At 50.9% G+C, this 10,554-nt stretch overlaps 1 protein-coding gene across 2 annotated transcripts in view; it reads right to left on the reverse strand.

Annotated features, from left to right (window-relative positions):
- The window catches only part of LRRC8D (leucine rich repeat containing 8 family member D), a 49,036-nt gene extending 38,989 nt beyond the window's left edge, over positions 1 to 10,047 (reverse strand). The window contains exons 1-2 of one of the 2 annotated variants that reach the window (XM_040704819.2): positions 9,886 to 10,047; positions 558 to 690 (exon numbers count right to left, since the gene is read on the reverse strand). The gene's annotated coding sequence lies outside the window, so the exon portion shown is untranslated. The remainder of the gene's footprint in view (positions 1 to 557; positions 691 to 9,885) is intronic. The other variant, XM_015290659.4, reaches the window with a different exon arrangement.
- Positions 10,048 to 10,554: the final 507 nt, after the last annotated feature.

The following is a 10,554-nucleotide window of genomic DNA, read 5'->3' on the forward strand; positions in this document are numbered from 1 at the left end:
CACAAGAATAAATACCAGTTTCCCAGAACAGTTAAGGGAATCTCAGAAAGAAAAAAAAAGAAAAAAAAAACAGTTAGCAAGCTGACAGTTGGTTTTGTCCTAAAACTCATCAGCCTGCTACCTTTCTGTACTGTATGACTTTGTGCTTCTTGAAAGCTGGCACTTAACAAAGAAAAATATCTGTCCTTCAAGACATGAAATCACTCTTAAATATTCACTTACTAAGAGCATTCCCAGCCAATTCCTTCCAACCCACATGGAGCCTTGGTACAGGTATTGGCAAGCACTGAGCTGCATCACACACTGAATACCTAAATCAAATGTCCCAGAAAGCAGGAATCTGCATCTGTTTACATTCACCTCCAATCCAGTACAGAATGGAGCTTACAGTATGCACCCACACCAGGCACAGGGATGGTACAGATGTCATTCCTGGGCCACGGTGTGACATTTGCAACAGTTCTTAAGGAACAGAGCTTTGTATTTCATTTTTCTAAATTAAGGATCATTCACAACCTCACTTCAGGCCAGCATCTGCCCTGCTCCCAGCTCCGTACCTGACCAGGCTGTGCTTTCCTCCTCCCTCCTCTGTCTGCAGCTGGGCTGAGCTGTGGCTCCAGAAGGCTCTGGTGACACCACGCCAGGCGCTGCTGGTCACTGGCTCATGTTGAGGAGTGCCACGGATGCTTCCTGTGTAAAAATAAACAGATGTGAATCAAAGCAGCCAGGTGAGGTACTGCTACGGGGGGGAGGGGAGGGTGTCACAGAAACACCGCTCTACGACACAGAAGTGGTGCATTGGTCATCTTCTTACCACAACCCCTGGCCTCTGGGGAAGGCTGAGCACAACTTCATATTAATAATTTCAGAAATATCCTAAATGAGTTGCCTTCTGGTCCTCTCCAGCTGCTCAGGCTGAGCGGAGTCCATGGACAGAAAGCAGCAGCTCAGCAAAGCCAGCAGCCACGTGTCAGCACGTTATTCATGAGTATTTATTTTCATTTGCTGCTTTTTAAGTATGCCTCGTTATAAATCAAGTATTTTACAGTAATTGCCTCCAATCAGCCAACATGGAGCAAGCTGCTAGGTGTGCTGATGTCACTTCACAGCCAGCGCCCAGAGCTGCTGCACTCCCAGCACAGCCCACCTTGCAGCCCTCAGGGAGCTGCTGCACCAGGCCCTGCTGCACACGGGGACCTGCATAGAGAGATGGGAAGGTGCTATTATCAAGAATACCAGGAAATTACAGGGCAGAAATTGCAAGGGCTTTCCTTTCCCTCCATCAGAGGGGCTGGGGATTGCAAAGTGGCCAAGTGGTCCCTTGGGAGAACTTGCTTTCTTTGCAGCACCAGAAACAGAGGCTTCAGAGTTTGTTTGTTGCTTTTAAATACATGGGAAAAAAAGCCCGGACTGAACACAAACATCTGCAGTGAGCAGTTTCAGGACAGACCTTTGGAGTGTACTTGAGCTCTGACAGAGAACGCTCTGACGGCCGCAGGGCCGTTCCCCTTGGCTGTTTCCGTAACCTCTCCTGCGAGGTCACAGATCCACAGCAGAAGGGTTTGCCATACCTCAGCCTCTCCTCTGCAGCCATGCCAAAGGCAACAATCTGCTCTTGAAAACAGAAGGCAAAGGCAGTTCCCACTGCCAAAGCAAAAGCGCTGTGTTTTTGGAAAACACATCAGCCTTTAAGGAGAGGTGTCAGCAGAGGCTAAGCACCAGGACCACAACAGTGCGGCATGAAGAGAAGAAAAGCTGCCGCAGATGAGTTCTGTTTCAATCTGAAAGCCAGCTGAGGTCCACCACCAGCTTCATCCCCTTCCCAGGGCCGAAGAAGCACACAAATTGGAACATACCTGGAGGAGGGGTGGAAGGAAACAAATCACAAGAAAAACCACTCAAGAATAAGATTTTGGTTAAAGAAATAAAAATACTAATACTAGAATAGGAAATGCCATGTAAATCACTGGGCTATGGCAGCACCCCGTCCAGCCACCAGGCACCTCCGGCACAGCACGTGCCACCACCACACACCATGTCCTGTACACTGCAGCCGATGTGCAGCTCCATTTGTGCAGTCACTCAATCAAACGTCTCTTTCCACTAATAAAAGCACTACTTCTCTCGTGCTTAGTACAGAAACAATCACTGCTAGCACAGTGATAAAAGGAAATCAGATGACACATTTGCAGAGCAAATTATTGTGAATTCTGTTAAAAAAAAAAAAAGAAGTGAGAGAAGTCAGTATTTTGGGGAAGAGGTACAGATCTCAGGGAAAAGAACTCAGTTAATACAATAACTACAAATGAAGCAGTTTCACTCATTACAAGGTTGAGTTTCACAACAACTGAGGAATTCTCAGTTCCACACTTCTCCCAGTGCCCAACCAGCGGCCAACATTTGACAGTCGCTTTGGTTAAAATGCCATCTTCCTCCCTCGTTGCTGCATGAGAAAGACAAACAACAACAGGAAAAATGTCACGCTACCACGAGCGAAGAAAACCCCCAAGCCAGTGCAGAAACCTACTCCAGAAGCATTGTGAAAAGCAGCATGTAACCCAACCAGATAAATACCAGATTCTGCTGCTATCTCCCAGCGAGGTTTCACAACCCGCTTCAGCCGACGGAGGCTACCCCGCTGCTCCAGAGGCCTCCGCCCGCTCCCCAGCTGTGCCTGGGTGAAGCACAAGGCCCGGGGCAGCAGGCCTGCAGTGGGGTGAGCAGCCTGCTGCAGCCAGGCCAGGAACCCCCCTGCTTCTGCTCCCACCCCACAGACTGCAGCCCACACCTGAGCTCTGCGGCAGCGTTTCCCACGTCACCTCTCCACTTCAGGGGCTGCTCACCATCCGCCCCTTCTTTTTCATGCCTCCCCTGCCGCTTCCAGAGCGAGGAAGGCAAATAAGACACAGCAAAACGAGACCCACTGGGGAAGCAGGCAGGATGCCTTCGTACTGTGGGCAGCCCACTCACTGACTCAGGCAGCAGGAGTGGGGGCTACCGGTGGCAGCTCTGGCGTTATGTCCCTTACAGCACAGCAGGCTAAGTACAAGACCTTACAAGCTCAGTCAGCAAGCAGCTGTTGAGGAAGCCCCAAGATGGAGGAAGCGATGGGAGGAGGGGAAGCGGAGGAGCAGCGCTGTGTCTGTCCTTACCCCACTGCCCACACGCTGCCTACCAGCCTGCAGCTCTGGGCTGCCCTGCGCATGGACACTGCAGCTTTACAGCACAGATATGGTGGGGGTAAAGCCAGGCTCTTATCAGTCCAGCCTGGAAGCCTACAGGTGCCAGCTAAATGTGCTGTAATGGATGTGTAAGTCTACACACAGGTCTGTATTGCTTTGCAGTACACTTCTGGACTAGCTTCACTTAGCAGAAGTTGGCCACCTGGACAGGAGCACACAGCCCTGCTGCTGGAGAAGAGCTCACCCCCAGCACGAGCAGCACGAGCATGCTTTGCACATACAGAGGATTATGCACAATAATGCTTCAAGATTTTTTTACATTTACTCACGTTTACCTCATTGATTTACCTCAATGCCAATTCCTTGCCTTTGCCACACTGTTGCTATTATCTTTTGCATTTCCAAATGCCTACTTGGTGTTTCTATTTTCTGGTTCTCACGTATGCTTTACCATTCTTGTTCTACCACAACACTGGCTCAGCAGTTCCTTTAAAAAATCCATTTTGGTTAAACCAACTGATGCTAATATGGCTTCATTAACTCACCTTTCAATCTAGGTACATCTTCAATCAAATCACACTAAAACCAAACAAATACAAAACACAACCATGATTTTCAACCACTGGAGTCTTGTACAAATAACATTTTCCATGTTCCCATTTTATCTGTACACCGCTGCCTCACTCTCAGCTTACTCTTGCTCCCAAGAGTCATTCCTCTCCACTGCCCTTATCAGACCCTCTGCTACCAGCTGCCCACTGGGGCACTCACACTGAGCACCCAGCCCTGCAGCCCTGTGTGTCTGCCTTCCTCTGCTTCCTCATTCCAGGGGCCAGTGCAGTTGTTGTCAGAGGGACAGGAGAGGTGGGGAGCAGAACTACTGAGCCTGTTTTCCCTTTCCCTCTACTGACAATACCAATGAGTTAAGACAACGAAGAAATTTAGTGCAGATTATAGAACAACAAATGTTACTTTGAAAAAAAAGAAAAGCAAAATTCAAACACATAAGAAGTTTCATGTTCCTTTTGTCAGTTCCTCTTTCAGGCTAAGGTAGCTCAAGCATTATTTCTTAACTTAATTAGACAGAAAGTAAGTTGGATGGCAGCCACCGAGAGGAACTCTATGTAGATTTGTGAGGTTGTATTTTTAAACACCAGTCAGACTAAGCGTGAAGTCTGGTTCCTCTGTGCATCCTTGATGAAAGCAATTGCTAACGCATGCAGAAAGTGTCTGTGACCATTACAGAGCTTAAATGGACAGCACACTCATTACCTTTCCCACTTCTCACTCACGTTTTGAGGCAGTGACCATCTGATCCTGATTCCTGCCCTCCCTTTCCATGGTCTGTACACAGAGCCCCATGTACAGATGTGCAAGATGGACTTTTTAAAAAACCATTCATTGACATTTGCATTGGTTTAGTGGGCAAATTGACACTGAACAACCAGAATGACACAAGCTGGAGAACGTGTTCCTCTGTGCAAGACTGCAAAGACGACAAAATGTCTATTACATAATACTTCTGTATAAAATATTAATATTCACAGAAGAAGCTTTTGAACCAAAAGATTATTTTCAGTGACTAGCTAAGTACTGTTGTATAAGCTTGTTTTTTTAATCATTGTATTTAACACAACCTATACCTGTTGTAGACAAAAGACACCACAGTCAACTTTGTACATACGTACACGAAGGTACACACAAGATCTCCTTGGCATGACCAGTGTCTCTTTTGACCTTAAAGTACTACAGGTTTACCCAGCCTTCTCTGTTCCTGGCACACAGCTCTTGCAAGCTCACACCGGGGCTATTGAGGGCACAGGCATTCTTCATTAAGATCTCACACCAACTGGAAGCATGTAGGTGCCCCTTCCTCCCCATGCTGTGATGGCTGACGAACAGATACATCACTGAGACACCACATGCAGTGTTTTCTCCTTACAGCTGTAATCGGCAGTTGGAAAAGTGCTGCAGCAAAAATGAAGTTCTTCAAACAAAGCCTACCCAAACTAAACCAACAAACCAACACTGCCTTTAGGGGCACGCTGGCATCTATGGCATCAGCCAGGCTTGAAAACACATGAGGTGCGGCAGCCCCGTCTCCTGCAGAACCCAAGGGCAATAAGAGCAACTTCATAGAGAAGTCTTATCTCAGTGCTGACTAGCATGTTTTTTTTTTTTTCCCCTTGGACTTCATTCTTTGCAAGTTGGCTGAGCCTTTACAGTCATATAATTGTGTGGGGGTGGGAAAGAGCCTGCCCTGCTGCTTCACTGGAAAGGCTCTGAAGAGTCACCATATTTGGACCAATCTTCACATAATGGATCTATCCAGCACACTGTCTACTGTCAATCTCCTCATGTCTGCCAGATCCATAGGGCAATGGAGGTAATGCACCCAACACAGCAAGGGACACCTGCATGGGGCAGCCCCACATGTGGTCTCAGCAGTGGTGAAATACAGAGACACGACCCAGACAGAACAACTCTGAGCAAGTGAAGAGAAAGAGATTTATATTAAGGCTGTTTGAAACTCTGCTACGGGAATTGAGCCTTTTTTTCAGTTTTAAGAGCCATTTGACAACAACAGGCAGCAATAACATTTATCTGTTATGTCCACTCTTTGGGTAAAAGAAAGCTTCCACTGCAGCTTCCTAGCCTTCAAGGCAGACCTCCATGAGACAGAACACCTGAGATGCCCAACTTCGTTTAACAGGGAGACCACACACCGAGAGAGTGCAATCTTAACACTAACAAGAAGCAGGATGGGTCACAAGAACTGGGCCATTTCTTCTGTGGATCAGACAACACAAAATGCAGGACCACAGGGAATAAAGGCGACTGCTACCCTCACCCACTGCTGGATGCCACACACCTACAGCATGGCTATTTGTTCTGCTTCACCAAGTCTCAGGCAAGGAAAAAAAAAAGTGAGGAACAAACAACTCTTCCCTCCTTCCGAAAGGGTGGCTGTATTTCATACAGGGATCATTTCAGAAACCTTCATACTCATACTCAGAATGAACCACTTCTGAGGAACGAGCTCAAGTGGAAAAAAGGAAAACTGCAGGCAGGAACAGCTTTGAGATTACATGAACAACATGCCTTCACAGCCTGGTTTACACACAAGAAGGAGGAAGAAAAGGGGAGGTGTTTCTTTTAGAGCAGTGCCAACAAACAGGTTCTTGGCGCAGACAAGCTCTCTTCCATAGCACTGCTTCCCTCTGGGTGTTGGGGAAAAAGGCATTTTGCCGGGTGACTCCAAGAAAACAAACTTCCTCCTTCCAAGGATGCCTCCTGAGCACTTGGGAAGGCACTCCACAACAGTCTTTGAGCTGCCTTCTCTATCCACTCCTGGAGGGAGCCTGACTGGAAGAATACTGTTGAAAAGAATACAGAAATAACCAATAAGAGCTTCAAATCTTTTAAAGAGATTTGTGGTGAGGGAAAGATGGAAGAAGTTCGGTGATGTGGAAATGAGTATTACTGATGGCATTAGAAAGTGCCAACTTGACTTGTGACGCACTTTGCTTTGAAACGTGCCAAGCCCCAGGATGATTCTCATCAAGTTAAACACTAGAAATGCTGGCTTTGTTCTTTCCTAAATTTGCATGGAATCCCTGAGGGGAAACATTGTTTGGCAAGCAATCAGTACCTATTCTTTGTTACACGGTTAAAAGAAAATTGCACTCAATTTGCTTAGACCAAAAGCTCGCAAGCCAAACCCATCCCCAGTGCAGGAAAGCCAAACTTTGAAAAAGCGCGTTTCAAAGCCTCCTCAAGGTGAGAGGTGTGGAACTGCTTTAAAACTGTAATCAGCTCTTATGAATGCAACGCTGGTAGTTCCTAGAAAATAGTATTTCACAGGCATCCTTCTCTGTGCTTCAGCCTTTTTCTGGCAAATACTTCCCGGTCCAGGCCCACGGCAGCTCGACGCCACCGCCAAGAGAAAACACTTCAAGATGAAGCAGTGCTGCTGTGACCCCAGAGAACCTTCTGCAAGCATGCATGTGAGACTGCACATGTGCAGAAAATTAGTCATATCCACAAGTCTTTGCACGGTGAAGTCCACAGGCTTTTCACTGCTTGTTAAGAAAAAAAAAAGTTTCATGTATCAGTTATGCAAAAAGCACAAAAAAGTCCTTACATAATTTTCCCCAGAAACTTTGAACTTATTTCCATTTACCTCGATACAACAATAGCATAATGGTATAATCTCCCTGTGGCAGAGACAAAAAAATAATAACGTCAAATAAAACAGAAAGAAAACGAAACAAGCAAAAGGAGAACAGAGCAGTCTAGTTTCAATGCAACAAAATAAAAGAGAAATTTCAACTGCAGAAACTTAACGTTTTATTCTTTCCATTTCACGTAGTAGCATTTGGGTCTAAGGTAAATACTGCTTACTGTGTTTTAGGTATTTTTATGAATCAGTTGAAGATACAGATGGTACTTTAGAAAAGAAAAAAAACCTTTCAAGTTCATTATTTGGCAACAAAACAAAAACAAATCCAACCATCACACCAGTAACTACATAGAACTCTCCTCTGTTTGCAACCAGTTGAGAAAACAGTTTCCTGGCATCCCCCATGACACTGCTAGTGACTAAACCACCGCTCAGTAAAACCGCCATCGCCGGCCCCACTGATCAAACAGCCCCAGCCGCAGGAAGGACACCCAACCCATCAGTCCCCTGCGATCAGCCGACATCCCCAGCCAGAGAAGCAGGGGAGGCACCGCAGACCCGGCCGAGGCGCTGAGCCAGCACTGCCTCCCTGGCAGCCCAGCGAGGAGCTGACACAGCCAGCAACATGAGGGGAACCTCAGCCAGCGACAGCGCGCTTGGTTCAGTGTCCATTTATGTGCTCTGCCCTCAGCAGGGTTTGAATGGGACCTGAACACATCGCACGGGAGCAATAGGAAGATGTGGAGAAGCGGGAAGAGCTGCTTGGATGCCGGAAGCCTCAGCGCAGTCACTTCTCACAGAACCGCACCCAGCACAGCACACGTGGCCACAAGTGCTCCTGACCACAGGAACGCACGCACCGTTTTCTCCATTGGCATTCTCAGCTGCTGTGCTGCTGCTTCTCGATTCCCACTCCAGCGCTGAGCACAGCACTGAGCTGCCTGCTGCCTCCCAAGGTGCTGGGCCCGGGGCAGATACCTGCTGCGCATCTGCATCCCACAGCCTGGAGCGCTGCTCAGCACTGCTCCCTGCTCTGCCTCTCCTCGATTAGGCTCCGTGAGCTTGGCAGCTCTATCTCAGTGACCCTGGTAGCAAATAACAGCGTCGATTTCAATATCCCCTTTTTATTATGTGCAAAAGCACAGACCCAGCAGACATAGCAGAGAAGCGTTCTTCACACCAGGCAAGATACAAGTAGAGCTCCAAAGGAGTTTACTATGAAGGCAACGCTCGCACAGAAACATCAAAGAAAATGGTGCACAGCACAGAAAATACAGCCAGGGCAGCATATGCCTGGGTCAGGGCCCCATAAATTGGTTTCACGCAACAACAAAAGATCCATGGGGATTTATAAATCACAGAGAACGAACATGACCCCGGCCTTGGAGCAAGCCTTGGTGCATTCATTTAAGATGGCAATCAAGTGCAAATTATGCTGCCTGTACCACCAACCCTTACTCCCGAGTTGAAGAAACCTGAAGAAATGCGTTTTTCTCTTCTTTCTCTGAAGAGGGAAAGAAACAGAAGGGGACCTCTCAACCCTGCCTGGGCTGCGAACGCCTTCTGATAGCTCCGATCCAGTGCCCCAGCGAGGGGACACAGCCATCCCCACCTCCAGCCCTAGAGGCGGAAGGATGGCCGCTTCCCACCGCTGCCAAGAAAACCCTTCTTTCCCCGTGTTGCTTTGAACGCCGCAGCTGACAATGCCGGTGAGCGGCACGCACCCAGCGCGAGCAGCGAGGACGTTCCGCTCCCCGCGGCGGCGGCTGAGCCGAGCAGCACATCACTTTCAGCACCACCATTACAGGAAGTACACGGAGCCGTCCCCAGCGCACGGCGGGCCGCTCGCCGCCGCCGCCCTCCATTTTCCAGCCCCAGCAACCTGCCGCGGGGGAGAGGGGTCGCGGGGCACTGCCGGACCGCCCCTCGGGCCGCCCGCCGGGGGATGCCGGTACGCCGCGCGGCAGCGGCGGCGCTTCCAAAGGGGCCGGGGGGAAATGGAGGTCGCGAGGCTGCGCCCGGCTCACGGGGAGCCGAGAAAAGAGAGATGGGTATCGCCGCGTACCGGGGAGAGGGGAAGAGGGGAAGGGCGGAGAGGGCGCCTCGAGAAAACGGCGCCCGGCGAGAGCTGCGCTGCCCCGCTGCCCCCGCACGGCGCGGCCCCGCTCCGGCACCCCGCGCAGAGCCGCAGCGGACGGAGCGCGGTGCGGCGGGCGCGCCCCGGGGCCCGGCAGAGGGACGGCGGCGTGTGCGGCCCCGGAGAGCGCGGCGTCGGCGGGAACGTGGGCAGACAGAGCCCGGCCGCTCCGAGGGCGGAATTACAGCGAACAGAAATAAAACGGAAAATAAAACGAAAAGGTAATAAGGAAAGAACGGATCGCCGGGAAACCGGGGAGGCGGGCGCGGGGCCGCCCACGAGGTCCCTCCGCCGCCCCCGCCGGGGGCTCCGCCGTCCGCCTCGCCGCGCCCAGGGGCGACGGGGACCCCTCGGGCCGAACCGAGCCGAGCGCGGACACGCACCTTCCCGGGGCTCCGGCTGGCTCCCGCGGCGCTCACTCCCACCGCACTGCCATGCGGACGGCTAGCGGGCGGCGAGGGGAGGCCGGGCCGGGCCGGGCGGGCTCGGCTCCTAGCGGCGCCCTGCAGCGCGCTCCCCGCGTGCGACGCGCACCCGCATGGCCCGGCGCACGGACGGCACCGGCTGCCGGCAGCCCGGCCCAGCGCCGCCCGCGGTTCAGCGGCGGCCAATGGCTTCCGCGGCGCCGCGCATGTGAGGGCCCGCCCCGGCCCGGCCCCGCCGCGCTCAGGTGCCGCGGGAGCTCGGCTGGGAGGTCGTCCCCGGGGAAGCGGGACTGCGAGCTGCTCCCCACCGCATTACCTCATTGCGGTGCGCCGGGGACGGAAAAGAGCGTCGCTTTCAAACTCTGTGTTTTGATTGTTAAAACGTTACAAATACATACATACATACATACATACATACTGCTTTTGGATCTACAGCTTCTCCGAAGGCAATAACAGTGCCCTGAGCCCCACTCTCACCCCAGAAACTATTGGAGCCCTTCTTACCTTCTGCGGCCGAGAAGGCTCCGTGCCCTGTGCTGGGCACTGACAAGTGACCCGAACGGTACGGGTTCGTTGGCTAGCTTGTTTCAACTAGAACTGGATTTGACCCATTCTGTTTTGAATTAT

Source organism: Gallus gallus, chromosome 8 (assembly GCF_016699485.2).
Source record: "Gallus gallus isolate bGalGal1 chromosome 8, bGalGal1.mat.broiler.GRCg7b, whole genome shotgun sequence".
In the NCBI taxonomy this organism is placed as follows: domain Eukaryota; kingdom Metazoa; phylum Chordata; class Aves; order Galliformes; family Phasianidae; genus Gallus; species Gallus gallus.